At 45.2% G+C, this 19,580-nt stretch overlaps 1 non-coding gene across 1 annotated transcript; it reads right to left on the reverse strand.

Annotated features, from left to right (window-relative positions):
• Positions 1-6,379: 6,379 nt before the first annotated feature.
• On the reverse strand, positions 6,380-6,451 carry trnae-uuc (transfer RNA glutamic acid (anticodon UUC)). Its single transcript has one exon. It is a non-coding gene; the product is annotated as a tRNA-Glu (tRNA).
• Between the last annotated feature and the right edge of the window lie 13,129 nt (positions 6,452-19,580).

A 19,580-nucleotide genomic window follows, 5' to 3' on the forward strand; every position in this document is an offset into this window, starting at 1 on the left:
CACACACACACACACACACACACACACACACACACACACACACACACACACACACACACACACACACACACACACACACACACACACACACACACACAGCTTGCGCGACCTGAGACTTGCTCAGTATAAAATACATTTGAGATTCCTGTAAGAATTGCAAGCGGCAAAGAGTTTCCCGAACAGCTGCTTCTCATTCAGTCTCCCTGCTGCTGTTTGTCCCGTCCCCGGGAACCGGGCTCTCTCCACTGGCAGATAATTCAACCATTTTGCTTCGAAACTTTTCTCTGACACCCGAGTGGCCAGTGACAAGCATTGCCCTCCTCAACATAGGGTACAGAGAACAGGAGAAGACCACGCAAACCTCCACGAGTGTATCAACTCGACTGTGCACATTGGGCCAGTATATCACTGGGAAATATTTATGTCCAAGCTATTTTCGGCAGCAGATGAGAAGGCGAGGTGCAGAACAGAGCGCTGTTATACCGGAAAGCTGCTGAAGACGACATTGAGTGAATAGGAGAGAATGCTTTCTCAGCTGGGTTATGGTCCCAACACGCACCCGTTGTGCCAGGGGTTCCACCTCGGTTCCACTCTTCCTTCACTCGCAACACCCCACACCCACCTCTCATAGTGCCAAGGCACTTTCCCCTGCAACCGCCGAATGTGTAATACCTGCCCATTTACCTGCTCCCTCCTGAATATCCAAGGGCTCTAACATACCTGCCAGGTGAAGCAGCACTTTTGCCACAACCTAGTCCACTGCATTCGCTGCTCACAGTGTCGTTTCCCCAATGTGGCATGAAGCATGAACTGGGTGACTGCTTCGCAGAACATCCCGGTTCTGCCCGCAGAAAAAAGGCCCTGGCCTTGCGGTTCCCTGCCACTTTAACACATCACCCTGTGCCCTGGCCAACATCTCTGTCTCAGGCTTGCAGCAGTGTTCTCGCTCCAGATGAAAGAACAACACCTCATTCTCCACTTGGAGACCTTACAGCCCTCCGGTCTTCAATATCGAGTTCCATAACTTTAGGGCCTGAACTCCCCCATGTCCTTGACCCCTATCACACAAACGACTCCTTGTTAGCACCTCGTCTGCTATGACACACTACGTATTGTTAGCCGCTAACAGTCTCCATTAACAGTTATTCGCCCTCTCACGCGGATCGTTATTCACTCCCACGTCCTTCCTATTGTTCTCTCTCTGAGCTGGCGGCAAACACAGCAATGTCCATCGGAGACTCTGAGCCAGCTGAAACTTGCTCAGTATGAAGTACATTCCACATTGCTGCAAGAATTGCAAGCAGCAAAGCGTTTCCAGAACATCTGCTTGTCATTCTGTCCCCGGGACTTTGTCTCATCCCCAGGAACTGGACTACCTCCACTGGTGGATAATTAAACCATTTCATTTTTACTTGCACGTTGTTCTGGGGGATGGGACGGGGTGTAGGGCGGGGGGCGGGTAGAGTCCATTCGCTCTTCTGCTCTCTCTCTCTCTGAAACCCTTGGGGTGAGAGGTGTCAGTTACATTAATGCGGGGAACATGAACAACTTTGATTGTGAACTTTCTCCAAGGGTCTGTTATCGGAGAGATAGAAAGATGCTGTGCTGGCAGGACAGAAAGAAATGGTCGCCGAGAACTCTTCGCTCAGGTAAATTCACATTGTTGTGCAGCCTTCTTGGTGTTCAGAAATCGTCTTCACGCAGCAATCTTACGGAAAGTCTATTGCAAAGTGGGCATCGCTTTCTTTGCTGCGACCGCGCAGCAGTTAACATCTGAGCCCCAAGTGTCCCAGATGAAGAGAATCCGAGTGAAACCTTCACTCACTGAGAGTCATCCCCACGGCCCTGAGCTATTGTTCCATCTTACCTCGAGTAAGATCACCTTAAGATCGGTGCTCTCTTCTGCAAACTGCTTTTGCATCTACTTACCAAATGTCCAAATGTCGCATATCGATGCACTCGCCAAATCCACTCAATTCAAGTGGCATGATTTTAGAGGTCTCAGTGGTATTCTGTACTTCGTCTGTTTTCTCTGAACCGAATCGAAAACCCAGTTCTCTGCGATGCCAATCAGCTGGTAAAATTGAAACACATGCCTTGCGGTTTCGTCCATTCCTTGCAGTAATTCGCAACCCTGGTTCAGGCGAGAATGACAAGCATGTCAGAAACCGCATCACGACTCAGACATAGTCCCCTACTATGAGGACGGATACCACCGATTGTGAATAACCTCACAGAGACAAGTGACAGACAGTCGCCGTGGACTCGATGGGCTGAACGGCTTCTGTCTGCGCGAGAATGATGCTCCGTATTTATGCCGTCCCACTGCCTGTCTCTGGGACAGAGAGGCTGAGGGAGCAAAACTGGTTTATTTTTAACCGTCCCTTCCGTGTTTCGATCCATCGACCTCTGGGTTATGGGCCCAGCACGCTCCCGCTGCGCCACTCTGCTGCCGCACGCGGCGCTCCTTCCACAGAACACTTCAGGTTTTCGTCTGGCACGCGGCAGGCACGTTCGAGCCTGATGTCAAAGACCTCCACTGCTGTCGTGTAATATGCTGTTTCGCAGACGTATGGAGGCTGTGTCAAGATAAACTTATTTCTAAATTCCCACATTCTGTTGGTCGAACTGTGATTTCACACTGAATCACAACATGTGTCACAGCGCAGACGGAGGCCATGCGGCCCACCTTCGCTCTGCTGGTTCTACACTTAAGTAAACGTGTGTCTCTATTCGTTTCATTCTCTCGCCTTCTCAGCGTAAATCTGCACATCTGAACGTGACCACCGAATTCCCTTTTGTGTCCATTGAATCTTACTCTTTGTCAATGACAGACAGGGACTTACTGACCCTAACCACTCCCTGTACGAAAACGTTCTTCCTAATGTCACTTTTACTTCTTTTCCTCGTGACTTTAAAATTCTGCCGAATTTTTGAGGTAGAGGTAAACAGCCAAAGATAATCACCGTCACTGCTTCCCTTCCATCGACTCAACTTTGTGAAACAGTATCTTTCACTGGCAAATAAAACACTTTTGTCCTCAGGTGCCTGCTTCATTTTGATCACGACTTCACGCCCCACACTGTTCTAGTCTCATTTCCAAACACTTGGCTCATATCCTCAAAAGCAGCTCTGCGGGTATCTACTTGGTCCACCCTGACAGGCAGTGGGTTGCAGATTCCCGACAAGTCCCAATGTGATTGAAATATTTCAACCCCTCCACTGGTTTGCATCTTTAAAAAATCCGTGGAACAATCTCCCTTTCCTTTTGACGACAGTTCTCAACTGTAGTCGGCAGGGTTCACACCTGCGTGGGGAACCCGCAATGGATTTCATGTCCATCGCATTCATCTCTCGGCCCACCAATACAGAACCACACTGACAGCTTCATTTCCCAGGTCTCTCTGCCTGTGGAGCTGAGAAAGTGTGAATCATTGCAGAGTTTGTTTGAATCCAATCATTTCACAGGTTTCGAAAGGGTTAAATATCTGCACATGGCGAGTCTGAAAGATGAAATGGACGTTCAGTTAAAAAGAAATACAGAAATTGCAGGAGCAACTTAGCAGGTCAGGCAGCATCTGTAGAAAGAGAATCAGAGACAACATTTCAGAACTTTTTTTTTCCTCATCCAGGTGCAGCCAAACCTACTGAGTTGCTCCAGCAGTTTCGCTTTCTGTCTCGGACTGTTAGCATCCGCAGTCATTTACTTTAGAAATTCAATCAATTCAGAAACCCCTTTGTGCTTCCTCAGTGGAAAAGATTTCCGTTTGGGAAACATTTTCCTGACACCATTAAAAACGCGCAACTTTGCGGCCAAGAAAGCAGCAGGAGCGTGAACAAAAAACACGCCGGCCCTGCGTAGTCTCGAACCATGAACCACCCGTTTACGAGCCGAACGCGCTGACCAATTGCCCCACAGAGACAGGCCCGAGTATCACGAGCACAGTCTCGTTGAGGAAGCTACTATTCAATTCATAATTCAACCTGCACCGCCCAGAATTACCATTGTCTGCTATCAGATCAAACACAGCGAATACTGCAGAAAGCCAACGGGTCGAGCTGCATCTGTGGAAAGGTAAACAGAGCCGACGTTTTGAGTGTGTTACGGTTTTTGTTCAGAACTCAGTGTTTTGCCTCTTCCCGAAGTTGGTCCAGGTCTGTGTCTCAATTGGCAAACACATGGCAAGTGCAGTGCCGCAATGTGAAGTTATCGCCTTGGCTGTTTAAAAAAAAAAGCAGTGCATTGTTTAAATGGTGATATATTGGAATGTGGAGAAAGTGAGGACTAGAGGTGAAAGTCGAAAAATGTGGCACTGGAAAAGCAGAACAGGTCAGGTAGCATCTGAGGAGCAGGACAGTGAACGTTTCGGGCACAAGCCCTTCATCAGGAATGATGTATGGATGTATAAAGGGGTCTCAGAGTCCCTCCACACCAGTCAATGCCAGTTGTCGGGCAGATGCAGCAGGCAATGAGCGAGGCAAGTGGTATATTACGAAGAGGAATTCAGTTCAGAAGTGGGGTCATTAAACATATTCAAGGCTAAATTCATCTGAGTTTTGAACAACAAAGAAGTGGATGGTTATGGGGTGGAGGTAAGAAAATGGTTTTAAGACCAGTACAGGTCAGTCACAGAGTCAGACAGCACTGAACAGACCCATCATCCAACTCGTCCATGCTGAGTATGTTCTCAAACTAAACTCGTCCCACCTACCAGTGTTTGCCCATAAACCTTCGAACCTTTCATATTCATGTACTTATCCAAACGTTGTAACTGTGCGTGTATAAAATCATGAGGGGTATGGATAGGATAAATAGACAAAGTCTTTTTCCCTGGGGTGGGGGAGTCCAGTACGAGAGGGCATGGGTTTAGCATTAGAGGGGAAAGATACAAAAGAGATCTAAGGGGCAACGTTTTCACGCAGAGGATTGTACGTTTATTGAATGAACTGCCAGAGGAAGTGGTGAAGTCTAGTACGATTGCAACATTTAAAAGGCATTTGGTTAGGTGTATGAATAGGAAGGGTTTGGAGGGATATGGGGCCGTGCGCTGTCAGGTGGGACGAGATTGGGTTGGGATAGTTGGTCGGCATGGACAAGTTGGACCAAACAGTCTGTTTCTGTGCTGTACATCTCTATGACTCTATGACTTCTTCTGGACATTCATTCTGCACTCAGACCACTCTCTTAAAAAACGATCCTTGTCCTGTCTTTATAAAATCTTTCTCTACTCACCTCAAAATATTTGCTCCCTGATCCTGAAACCCCCAGCTGCGGGAAAGGACACCTGCTGTTCACCTCATCCGTATCCCTCATGATTTTATAATCCTCTATATGCAGTGCGTCGTGGCTCATTGAAATAATGTCCTGATGCAGCTTCGTTTGTGGGTGTTGGGATGATTGCTTCTGTGGTTAAGCACTTGGTTTGCGTGTGTTCTTTTTCTGTAGACGCTAGTTTGAAGTTCACTGTTGACTGTTCGCTCTACTGTGACATCTAAGAATGGCACTTTGTTGTTGTTCTCCTCCTCTTCAAACCAGGAGCCCCCCTCAGGCCATAGTCTCACTACTTGGAACACCAATATACAGACTAGTCAAAGGCCTCCACTGAAGACTAGAACACCAAGTCGAAGATTCACGCCACTCCATTTATTCCATCCAAGAATTCCTGAACACCAAAGAACTAAGTTAGAAGAGGATGGAATAATGATGTCCTTTGACATAACAGCCCTGTTCACATCCATTAACATCAACGTGGCCAAAGAAAACTGGAACACTACTCGAAGAACCAAAGACATAAACACAGCACCAACTTCATCAGCAAAGATAGCACTACCCAGCTCGTGGAACTGTGCCTTAACCACCCACTTCATATTCAGTAACAAGCCCTACAAACAAATAAACGAAATACCCATGAAACCACCAGTATCAGGATTCCGAGCAGAAGCAATAATGCAGTCTCAAACCAACAGCCCTTCAAACGATCCAACTCAAACTTTGTTGTCCGCCACAGTGATGACACTTTTGTCATCAAAAAATGAAGTAAATTAGAGGAAACCTACAACACCATCAACAATATCCTTACTGGCATAAAATTCACAAAAGAGGAGAACAACAACAAAGTGCCATTTCGAGATGTCACAGTAGAGCGAACAGTCAATGGTAAATTCAAAACAGCGTCTACAGGAAAACAACACACACGAACCAAGTACTTAGCTACAGAAGCAATGATCCCTACACATACAAACAAGCCTGAATCAGGACACTATTTCAACGAGGCACGACACACGACACACTGCAGTAGCCAGTAACGACGAAGACCAATAAGTAACTGTACAGCGCATTTGAGGAGAATGGGTAGGCAAAAGATCCACTGAGAAATACTTCCCTGACCGGGAATCGAACCCGGGCCGCAGCGGTGAAAGCGCCGAATCCTAACCACTAGACCACCAGGGAGACAGCAGCGCCTCTTCACAGCTCTAATTTAAATTGCTTCCCTGCCCGGAAATCGAACCTGGGCCATAATCATGAGAAGGCTTCCACCAATGTCAATGCCATTGCTCCCGATGCGGTCTCCTCTACATTGGGGAGACTGGAGACTCCTCGCAGAGTCAAGTCACAGCGCTTGAGGGAACATCTCCACGACACCCACAGCAATCAACCCCATCACCCTCTGGCCCAACATTTCAACCCCCCCCCACTCTGCCGAGAACATGCAGGTCCTGGGCCTCCTCCATCGCCGCTCACTCCCCACCCGATGCCTGAAGGAAGAACGCCCCATCTTTCACCTCGGATAAATTCAACCCCAGGACATCAATGTGGACTTCACCAGTTTCCTCATTTCCCCTCCCCCCACCTTACCTCAGTTCCAACCTTCCAGCTCAGCGCTGTCCTCATGACCTGTCCTACCTGCCAATCTCCCTTCTCAACTGTCCTCTCTGACCTGTCACCTCCATCCCCACCCCCATTCACCTATTGTACTCTTTGCTATCTTCGGCCCAGCACCCCCCCCCAATTTATCTCGTCATCACTGGAAGCGTCCTGCCTCTATTCCTGATGAAGGGCTTTTGCCCAAAACGTCGGTTTTCCTGCTCCTCGGAAGCTGTCTGACCTGCTGTGCTTTTCCAGCACCACTCTGATTAAAACTTTGGTTTCCAGCATCTGCAGTCCTCACTTTTGCCTACCCAATAAACCCAGTGTGACGATTTCACATCAACAAACTGACACTAGCAGACACAACGTCTGCAGAAACCCTAGCCACATTACTTTACATTAAAGACATCTGTGAAATGATTTCCAGACAACTCAACCCTCTCAGCATTAAACAACGGCTAGTGAACCTTAAATACCCTATACAAACAACCCGCGAACGAATGTTATTTACAAAATACCATACAAGGAAATATATACATGAACTCTGCCGCACAGTTCTCTGTGGCAAGAAATGCTGGGATGAGATAAGGAAGATTTTTTTCAGCCAAAACGAATCGGCACTAACTGGACAGCCATTTAAAATCAACGCTGTCAGGCCAGGATGGAAGACCGGAAGGGATAATCAGTTTTCTTATTTCTTGAAGATTTACAAAGCTGAGACTGGGTTTTGGTGTTTGTTCCCTTTCCACTCCCAGAAGCCGCAGTGTTTGGGGCGGTGAGTTGGGGAAAGTGAAATGTGCCCGTGAGCAGTGTGTGGGGCTCTTTCAGCTTCCCCTCCTCTGACAGCGCTGTGACGTGACTCTGATGTTCTCAGGGCCACTTACTGACGCGAGACAGTGAAAAGAGTCTCGTTCCTGCAGATCAGGAATACAAACCTTATACCGGCTTCAGGACAATGAGAAAGATTAATTGGGGTGTGTGAAGAAGCTGTGAGCTGCATTTCAAACAGGTAGGTGGAGTCAGATGCGTCATCCATTGCGCCCCTGGCACTGTGCGGATCTAACGCCACCATGCTGCAGAGCTCTGACGTTAACACGGACATGCGCAGCAATGGGAACATTCACAAGGTGAACAGCCAAAGATAACCACCGTCACTGATTCCCTTCCATTGTCCCAACTTTGTGAAGCAGTATCTTTCATTGGGAAATAAAACACCTTTGTCCTTAGGTGCCTACTTCATTTCGATCACGACTTCACGCCCCTCACTGTTCTAGTCTCATTTCCAAACACTTGGCTCATATCCTCAAAAGCAGCTCTGGGGATATCTGCTTGTTCCACCCTGACAGGCAGTGGGTTGCAGTCTCAACGTGATTGAAATATTTAAACCCCTCCACTGATTTGCATCTTTATAAAAACGTGGAGCAATCTCCCTTTCTTTTTGACGACAGTTCTCAACTGTAGTCGGACAGTTCATTCCTTCATTCTCCTCTAATTCCATTTCCCAAAGAGTTTCTAAAGATTCACAAAGCTGGAGACTGGGATTTCTGTTTTACTTCAAGAACATTTTTCCACCTGCTAACTGACAATATTTTGCCAAAATCTCTTCCCGATTGTAACACTTGCATCATGTCCAGCCATGAGGTATTTCCATTTTGGGAATGTTCTCTTTGGAGCAAAGAAGGTTAACTGGAGATGTCCAGGGGCTGTTGGCAATGCTGGTAGAAGAAGTGGTGGGAATGGGCAGGTTAATGATCAGAAGAACCTATTGCCACTGACTAGGGTCAGTTACCAGAGGACAGGGATTGAAGTTTTTTAATGGAAAGCAGCATTTGTGTAGAACAAACACAGCGAATACTGCAGAAAGCCAACGGGTCGAGCAGCATCTGTGGAAAGGTAAACAGAGCTGACGTTTTGAGTGTGCTATGGTTTTTGTTCAGAACACGAGTTTCCTGCATGGCAATAATTCCCAGACGTGAGAAAACGGGACTTTATTGAGACGGGTTTTGAGAAGTTTGAGCGATAATGCAACCAACAGGAAGTCATTTAAAATCGACAGCGAAGAAAGCATAGTCAGCAGGTTACCACCATGGGCGGGGAAACCCCACAGGGTGTCTAAGGCAGCAACGTAAATGTTCGGCCACAACTAGAGGACTAATATTTCTCATGGAATGTTTCCAACAGGAAAGTTGAGTATTGGGCTTGTCAGCCTATTTCAGCTTCCCCTCCTCTGACAGCGCTGTGACGTGACACTGATGTTCTCAGGAACATTTACTAACGAGAGACAGTGAAAAGAGTCTCGTTCCTGCAGATCAGGAATTCAAACCGTATGCCGGCTTCAGGACAATGAGAAAGATTAATTGGGATGTGTGGAGAAGCTGTGAGCTGCATTTCAAACAGGTGGGTGGAGTCAGATGCGTCATCCATTGCGCCCCCATGCTGCAGAGTTCTGACGTTAACACGGACATGCGCAGCAATGGGAACATTCACAAGGTGAACAACCAAAGATAATCACCATCACTGCTTCCTTCCATTGTCCCAACTTTGTGAAGCAGTATCTTGCATTGGTAAATAAAACACATAGAACATAGAAGAATACAGCGCAGTACAGGCCCTTTGGCCCTCGATGTTGCGCCGATCCAAGCCCACCTAACCTATACTAACCCACTATCCTCCATATACCTATCCAATGCCCGCTTAAATGCCCATAAAGAGGGAGAGTCCACCACTGCTACTGGCAGGGCATTCCATGAACTTACGACTCGCTGAGTGAAGAACCTACCCCTAACTTCAGTCCTATATCTACCCCCCCTTAATTTAAAGCTATGCCCCCTTGTAATACCCGACTCCATACGCGGGAAAAGGTTCACACTGTCAACCCTATCTAACCCCCTAATCATCTTGTACACCTCAATCAAGTCACCCCTAAACCTTCTTTTCTCTAATGAAAACAGCCCCAAGTGTCTCAGTCTTTCCTCATACGATCTTCCTTCCATACCAGGCAACATCCTGGTAAACCTCCTCTGCACCCGTTCCAGTGCCTCCACATCCTTCCTATAGTATGGCGACCAAAACTGCACACAATATTCCAGATGCGGCCGCACCAGAGTCTTATACAACTGCATCATGACCTCAGGACTCCGGAACTCAATTCCTCTACCAATAAAAGCCAGTACGCCATATGCCTTCCTCACCGCACTATTTACCTGGGTGGCAACTTTCAGAGATCTGTGTACATGGACACCAAGATCCCTCTGCTCATACACACTACCAAGTATCCGACCATTAGCCCAGTACCCCATCTTTTTGTTATTCTTCCCAAAGTGAATCACCTCACACTTAGCTACATTGAATTCCATTTGCCACCTTTCTGCCCAGCTCTGCAGCTTCTCTATATCCTGCTGTAACCTGCCACATCCTTCCTCACTGTCAACAACTCCTCCGACTTTCGTATCATCCGCAAACTTGCTCACCCAACCTTCTAACCCCTCTTCCAGGTCATTTATAAAAATGACAAACAGCAATGGTCCCAAAACAGATCTTTGCGGAACACCGCTAGTGACGGCACTCCATGAAGAAACTTTGCCATCAACTACTACCCTGTCTTCTTCCATCCAGCCAATTCCTAATCCAAACCTCCAACTCACCCTCAATGCCATATCTCCGTATTTTCTGCAGTAGCCTACCATAGGGAACCTTATCAAACGCCTTACTAAAATCCATATATACCACATCTACCGCTTTCCCCTCATCAACCTCCTTCGTCACCTTTTCAAAGAATTCAATAAGGTTTGTGAGGCACGACCTGCCCTTCACAAAACCATGCTGACTATCCTTGATCACATTATTCCTATCTAGATGTGCATAAATCCTATCCCTTACAATTCTCTCTAAGACTTTGCCCACAACAGAAGTGAGACTCACCGGCCTATAGTTACTAGGGTTATCCCTACTCCCCTTTTTGAACAAGGGAACCACATTTGCTATCCTCCAGTCTTCTGGCACTACTCCTGTAGACAAAGAGGACATAAAAATCAAGGCCAATGGCTCTGCAATCTCCTCCCTTGCTTCCCAGAGAATCCTAGGATAAATGCCATCAGGCCCAGGGGACTTATCTATTTTCACCCTTTCCAGGATTTCCAACACCTCTTCTCTACATACCTCAAAGCCATCCATTCTACTTATTTGTGACTCAGTATTCACATCGACGACAATGCCCTGTTCCTGAGTAAATACTGAAGAAAAGTATTCATTCAGTGTCTCCCCAATCTCTTCCGCCTCCACACGCAACTTCCCACTACTATCCTTGACTGGACCTATTCCTACCCTAGTCATTCTTTTATTCCTAACATACCTATAGAAAGCCTTAGGGTTTTCCCTAATCCTACCGACTAAGTACCTTTCATGTCCCCTCCTTGCTGCTCTTAGCTCTCTCTTCAGGTCCTTCCTGGCTACCCTATAACTCTCAATCGCCCCAATTGAACCTTCACATCTCATCTTGAGATAGGCCGCCCTCTTCCATTTAACAAGGGATTCCAATTCCTGATTAAACCACGGCTCCCTCGCACGACCCTTTCCTCCCTGCCTGACAGGTACATAATTATCAAGGACACTCAATAGTTGCTCCTTGAACAAGCTCCACATATCATTTACACTCTTGCCTTGGAGTCTACTTTTCCAAGCCACACATCCTAAGTCATGCCTCACCGCATCATAATTTCCCTGACCCCAGCTATAACTCTTGCCCGTAGTACACACTTATCCCTCTCCATCACGAGAGTAAAAATCACCGAATTATGGTCACTATCCCCAAAGTGCTCACCTACCTCTAATTCTAACACCTGGCCTGGTTCGTTACCCAGAACCAAATCCAGTATGGCCTCACCTCTTGTTGGCCTGTCTACATATTGATTCAGGAAACTCTCCTGCACACATTGAATAAACACTGACCCATCTAACGAACTTGAGCTATAGCTTTCCCAATCAATATCAGGAAAGTTAAAGTCCCCCATAACAACCACCCTATTACTGTCACTCATCTCCTGAATCACCTTCCCTATCCTTTCTTCAATGATTCTAGGACTATTAGGAGGCCTGTAAAAGACTTCTAACAGGGTGACCTCACCTTTCCTATTCCTAACCTCAGCCCAAACTACCTCAGATGGCAAGTCCTCATCCATCGTCCTTTCCACCACTGTAATACTATCTTTGACAAGCAATGCCACACCTCCCCCTCTTTTACCCCCACCTCTGACCCTACTAAAACATTTAAATCCTGGAACCTGCAACAGCCAATCCTGTCTCTGTTCTAGCCTTGTCTCCGTAATAGCCACAACATCGAAGTCCCAGGTACCAACCCACGCTGCAAGTTCACCTACCTTATTTCGTATACTTCTTGCATTGAAGTATACACACTTCAAGCCACTTTCCTGTTTACAGGCACCCTCCTTTGAAATTGATGCCATGTTCCTAACCTCCCTACACTCCAGGCCCTGCACCCTGAAGCTACAATCTGGGTTCCCATGCCCCTGCAGAGTTAGTTTAAACCCCCCCCCCAAGAGCACTAGCAAACCTCCCCCCAAGGATACTGGTGCCCCTCAGGTTCAGGTGTAGACCATCCTGTTTATAGTGGTCCCACCGTCCCCAGAAAGAACCCCAGTTATCAAAAAACCGGAATCCCTCCCTCCTGCACCATCCCTGTAGCCACGCATTTAAGTGTTCTCTTTCCCTTTTCCTCGAATCTCTATCACGTGGCACGGGTAACAAACCAGAGACAACAACTCTGTTCGGTCTAACTCTGAGCTTCCAACCTAGCTCCCTGAAAGCCTGTCTACCATCCTCGGCACTCCGCCTACCTATGTCGTTGGTGCCAATATGGACCACGACTTCGGGCTGCTCCCCCTCCCCCTCCAGGACCCGGAAAACACGATCAGAGACATCACGTACCCTTGCACCTGGGAGGCAACATACCAAACGTGAGTCTCTCTCGTTCCCACAAAACCGCCTATCTGTGCCCCGAACTATCGAGTCCCCAATTACTACTGCTCTGCTCTTCTTCACCCTTCCCTTCTGAGTAACGGGGACAGGCTCCGTGCCAGAGACCTGAGCCCCGTTACTTACCCCTGGTAAGTCATCCCCCCCACAAGTATCCAAAACGGTATACTTGTTCTTGAGGGGAACGGCCGCAGGGGGTCCCTGCACTGGCTGCTTCCTCCCAGTCCCCCTCACTGTCACCTATCTATCTGCCATCTTTGGAGTTACTACTTCCCTATAACTCTGATCTATGACCCCCTCTGCCTCCCGAATGATCCGAAGTTCATCCAACTCCAGCTCCAGTTCCCTGACACGGTCTTGGAGGAGCTGGAGATGGGTGCACTTCCTGCAAGTGTAATCGGCAGGGACGTCGATGGCATCCCTCACCTCATACATGTTGCAGGAGGAACATTGCACTGCCTTCACTGCCATCCCTCTAAAGCTAACGTTTATTTAAAAAAACTGGGTCTAAAGAATACAACAAGCAAAATTCAGCACTTACCTACTTACCTCTCCTTCGCGCTTTTAAAGGGGGAAAAAACCTACCCAGGTAAGCTTACACTAACTGCTTCCGGGTCTCGGCTGCCCCTCTAGTCGTCGTCACTTCCCCCTGGTGCTCCCGCTCTTTCTGTGAAGAGAGAGTGAAAGAGAAAAAAAAACACCGCTGCCCGCTACCGGTAAGTACTTTTAAAACCAAACGGTCTTACATTCGCTGCTGCTCGCACTGGAAATGATGCTCAGGTGCCTCATCTTGTCCTCACCCAATATTTAATGCTCAGGTGCCTGCTTCATTTCGATCACGATTTAAAGCCCCTCACTGTTCTAGTCTCATTTCCAAACTCTTGGCTCATCGCCTCAAAAGCAGCTCTGGGGATATCTGCTTGTTCCACCCTAGCTGTATCCTTTACCTGGTCTCACCAACAGGTGACTCCAAAACCACAGCAGTCTTGTTGACTCTCTTCTGCCCCAACTCTCCAACCACCCTCCCCCAGCAGATGGGCTGGGAGAATCTTACATGGAGACAGGGTCTGGGTTGAAATTGCTGACTGAGGCAACACTTCCTCTGGATTAAGGTTGTACCAAGGATCCAATTACAAAGGGACAACTTGGTGGTTACCAATAGTAAAGGAAGTGAGGTGGGATGGTGTTTGCACGCTTTGACCTAGAGTTGTTTAAAAAGCAGCTACGTTTTCCATGCCTTTTTACTGGGGGGAATCTGAAGCTGTAACAAAGTTGTCACAATAAAGGTTACCTGAACTTATCGCCGGGCTCAAGCTCTCATTAAACGCTTTGAGCTCCAAGAGGTTTTTGTTTTAAAGCTGCTCATTTCTTTCAGCCTTCTGCACGAAGTTTCCAATGTCGTGTATCAGATGGAGCAGTGAATGAGGAGCTAGTATTGTTAGAAATTGTAAACTTTTCAGGACTGCAGGTAATGTGTTGTTACATCAGCATTTTAAAGTTTACTGGCAGCACTGGGCGATGTGGGCTGTATTCACTAGAAACAATGTGGAGTAGCTGGTAATGGACTGGGGTGTACAAAGTTAAAATTCACACAACACCAGGTTATAATCCAACAGGTTTATTTGGAAGCACTTGCTTTCGGAACGCTGCTCCTTCGTCGGTTAGCTGAGAGGTATGAATAAAAGTGACGGCTTGCATTTTCTTAAAACAAGGAAGGGCAGGACTTGTACAGTTAATGGTAGGGCCCTGGATCATGTTGTGAAACAGAGAAACATTGAGGTGGAGGGGCATTCAGATACATAGTTCTTTGAAAGTTGCATCATTGGTGGACAGGATGGTTAAGAAGGCATTTAGCACCATTGCATTTATTGTTCCCCCCACTGCGTATAGGAGTTGGCCCATCATGTTGAGGTTGTACAGGATGTTGGTGAGGCCACTTCTAGAGTACTGAGTACACTTCTGGTCACTCTGTTACTGGAAGAATACTGTGCTGTACATCTCTATGACTCTATAAAAGATCCATTACAAATTTGATGGACCAAACAATTGCCTTTTGAGAGAGATAAACGAGAGGATCAATATTTAAGTAAACTTCCAATTTTTGTTCTCCTGCCAAAGTCTCTGTTTTGTCGGGGACAGGGTAAGCCAATAGACCTTGCAACTCAACCTCATCTTGTCCTCACCCAATATTTAAGGAAAATAAGGGATGATGAAAAATACCGGCTTTGCCAGTGATGCTCACAGTCCATGAACAAATAAAACAGATTATGGTGCTGCCATCACTGCATGTGTCAGAATTAAGTGATCAGAAAAATTCTGAACTCACACTACACACAGTTTGCGCACAATGCCATCATGTCTACTAATTCTGATCATTTCAATTGATATTCAGTCTGTACCAAATTCAGAGCAGCCACGGTTTATGTTTCATTGGCAATTCTACATGTTGACTTTCTATTATCACAATCTCTTTGACGTTGTTATATGTATTTAATCTTTAGATTGGTTGTGTCTTTAATTGTGAAACAGACTGAAAATTCACAACTTCACCAAATGCCAAAACGTTTTTATTTAGGATGTTTGGGCACTAGCACTGACAAATAAAATATCAAAGAAATACAAAGTTATCAAGAGAGATACATATCTTGTTTAATCAAATACATTGGCAGTGCAGAGAATTTCAGCAAAGTGCAATAAATATTCACTTTGTACCCCTTACTCAACTCATTCAAGAATTTCAAATTGAGCTTGAGGTAATTCAAGAGAAAATGGCAACATTCGTTTGTTAATACACTCACCATAAACTCTGATAAAAATAATCTTTCAAAGTCACAATGTTTAATCCCAAACAGAGCAATTAAGTGCAAAGTTACTTTCAACCATTTAATAAAACATTGCAAATTTTATTTCCTATGAAAAACAATTTTATAGTTTTGATTAGATCTTTACAAATATATTAAACAAAATAGCTTTCCTGTGTATCAATATTTACAACAGTTATGCAGCTATTATTTGGCAATTGACCAACTAATTGAAATAATTTCAGAATAAATTAGCTGCTTCATTGTAATACATTAAGATATTTTAATAAAGTCATGAAAAGGAAATCTTTAACACAAAATTAAATAAAATACAAAACCATCTTACAGAATTCAATTCAAATCATATCTGTTGATCACAAAAAGATGATTCTCAATGTACCAATGACAGACAATCACTGGTAATGAAGGAAAAACATTGTGAAGAACATATATATCTCAATTATATCTTAAATGAATATCTACTTTGTCTTGGACAACAATGACTGAAAGTTTTTTTGGCAAATTGAAAACTACAATTGCAAAGCTTTAGAAAATCCATCACTGAGCCCAACCTTCAATCAATGTTTTTTTCAGGAAATCCTTTTCAGATTTCAGGCTTCTCCAGCTACAATTAGCACGAAGGGAAAGGATGAGCAATAGCAATATCTTGGCTCTCACCCAAGCATTCTCTGAAGAAAAAAAAAATGCATCTGGATGGGGACATGAATAAGGAAGGAATCAGAGGGATATGGGCCAAATGCTGGCAAATAGGTCACTAGGTTACTTTAGCATATCTGGTTGGCCTGGACTGAAGGGTTTGGTTCTATGTGCTCATTACAGATACTCCTCTTCTGTGATCCCCAGTCATCTCCCCATACCAGCTGTACTTTTCATGAAATAATTTGACAATTGTTGACTTCTATCAACCTCTTCGATCCTGAGAAATGTCCTCTCTCTGCAAAATGTGGTTCACGTTGGCAAGTTCAATCCTCCTCCGTTCCTCAGGAATGCACTTTATAATGTGCAATGTTCTCAATAGCTGTTTAACATTCAATGGGGAAACTATTTTCAGTCCAACAGTTAGACAGAACTTCTCTGAAATGTTTATAGCAAATGCACTGTCCCACGAGAGCTCGTGAGGCCACAGTTAAAATGCTTTTAACAGCCTTTTCTTTAAATTTCCCTGCCTTCCCAGGATAGAAATTTTCTCCCAGAAATTATTTGCCCTGAAAAAAATCCAGCAGTAAAATGATTATGGAGCTATCAGTAAAAATGTCTCAGTTGGGGTATCCAAGGTTAGAAATGGAAAAACATCTCTCTTCAAGGTTACAGTTCAATTTGCCCTTTCAGCGTTCCTTGAAATTAAAGTGTTCCATCATAGTGTTTAATTATGATCCATTAAAAGCAGTATCTACTCTCATCTGAGTGCAGAACCAACTCAACTGACTGAACAAGCAAAACAACTTTTCTATATGCACTTTAGATGTGACATCCTCTCCCTCTCTCTCTCTCTCTCTCTCTGTTGACCCAACAGGATGACCAGGGCTAAAGAGTAACGATTGCTGATCTACAGTTTGCTTCTGCTGGTTAACATAAGCATTTAATAACTGCCAGCCTGGTCATCCCCAAAGTCAAAGAACAGACTGTTCACCTGTGCCTGCGCAGAGGATAAATTTCACTTGGAACAGATCACAAAATGACAACTGTTACCAGTCCCACAACTCATGAGTTTCCATGGACAAAGTTAAAAATCACACAACACCAGGTTATAATCCAACAGATTTGTTTGGAAGCACTATCTTTTGGAGCACTGCTCCTTCATCAGGTGGCTGTGGAGAATGAGATCATGGTCACGGAATTTATAGTCAAAGGAGTCAAGTATTATGGAAATGTGATATATTAAACAATTTTAGATTAAATCTTTCATCTTTTAGAATGGGTTTCTGCTCTTTGGTATGTTAATCCCAGAGTTTGGTTTTAATTACCTTCTCAAGAATGCCATTGAAATGCAGAGCTTTTCGAAGAGAGGTGTGAATTCTGTTTGTGTCAGTCAGACTGACATTTTTCTTAGAAAAGCTCTGTACTTAGATTACATTCTTGAGAAGGTAAATTATAGATTAGGGTGGATTGGCAGTGCTAAATTACCCACAGTGTCCAGAGATGTGCAGGTTCGGGTGGATTAGCCATGGAAAATATGGAGTAAGGGGGTGTGTATGGATGGGATGCAGTATGGAGGGCCAATGTGGAATAGATGGGCCGAATGGCCTGCTTTCACATTGTCAGGATTCTGTGACCCTCCCCAACAAAGGCACATTTTATCTGCATCTATCCTTTCAAACCCCTTTCAGAATTCTACTGGTTTCACTTCTGATTCAGAGAGATATACAGCACAGAAACAGACCCTTTGGTCCAAATCATCCATGGATTCTCAAAGTGAACTCGTCCCACTTGCCTGCATTTGGCCCATAATCCTCTAAACATTTCTTTTCATGTACCCATCGAAATGTAATTTAAACGCTGTAACTGTCCCTGCATCTCCCACTTCCTCAGCAAGTTCATTCCTCATGTAAACCACCCTCTGTCAAAACGTTGCTCTCCAGTTCCTTTTACACCTCTCTTTTCACCCTAAAAAAATGCCTCCTACCTTTGAGCTCCCCTACACTAAGAAGACCCTTTCTATTCACCTTACCTCCACTCCATGATTTTATAAATCTCAGTGAGCGCACCCCTCAATCTCCTGTGTTCTCATGAAAAAAGTCCCAGCCTCTCCTTGCAACGAAACCCTCCAGTCCTGGTAAATCTTTACCAAACCCTCTCTAATAGTATTCTTCCTCTTACAGGGTCACCCAGAGCTGTACTCAGTACCCGGAAAATGGCCTCACCAACATTCTGTACCTCAACAAGATATCCCAACTCAATGGTGTGAACTGTGGAGGCAATGCTGCTGAATGCCTTCTTAACCTCCCTGTCTAGCAATGATGCAACTTTCAAAGAACTATGTACCCTAACTCCCCCAATGTCTCTGTTTTACAACATGACCCAGGGCCCTACCATTAACTGTACAAGTCCTGCCCTTCCTTGTTTTAGCAAAACGCAACTGCTCGCTTTTATTCATACCTCTCTCATACACACGCTCCCTCTCTCAGTCACATACATGTACACACACCCCACCCCCTCGAACACTCTCTCAGGCTTATACTCCATCACACTCACACTCTACCAAATGTTCACACAGTCTTACGCACACTCGCATGCACAAACTGACATGCACACAATCACACTCTCATGCACACATATGCACAACGCTATGGGGTGAATTTGGCAGAATTATATTTGCAGATACATTCAATTTTGCTCAAAAAGCACAGAATCTTATAAATTCCTATTTTGGAAATAGAACCAGTCTGATTCAAGATTGGGATACTGATAGACTCGAAGCTCACACCTGTAATGCATTGTCTGAGCTAAGATATCACTTTTTAAAAAAAAACCATAAGTCATCTCAAGACTATGACTTAAAAGTAGTCCTGGGATTTACGTATTAACGAACTAAAACCTGCAACCCATTCTAAAAGATGAATGGCTTAACAGCACTCTAGGTTTGTTCAATATATCCTATTAGTTGCATGACACTGTGATTTTTGCAATAAAATATGTGTCTTATGATCCTGCTCCACAGCTACCTGATGAAGGAGCAGCGCTCCGAAAGTTAGTGCTTCCAAAGAAACCAGTTGGACTATAACCTGGTGTTGTGTGATTTTTAACTTTATCCACCCCAGTCCAATGCTGGCATCTCCACATCATATCTCGCGAATACAGCGCACACCTTGGTGCTGCCAGTAAACTTTACAATGCCGATGAAACGACGCACTCTACACTCCTGAAAAATTTACAATTTCTAACGATACCAGCTTCTCATT

The sequence above is a fragment of the Chiloscyllium plagiosum genome, unplaced genomic scaffold (genome assembly GCF_037043375.1).
Source record: "Chiloscyllium plagiosum isolate Xiang-an unplaced genomic scaffold, Cpla_swu_hap1 HiC_scaffold_27, whole genome shotgun sequence".
NCBI lineage: Eukaryota > Metazoa > Chordata > Chondrichthyes > Orectolobiformes > Hemiscylliidae > Chiloscyllium > Chiloscyllium plagiosum.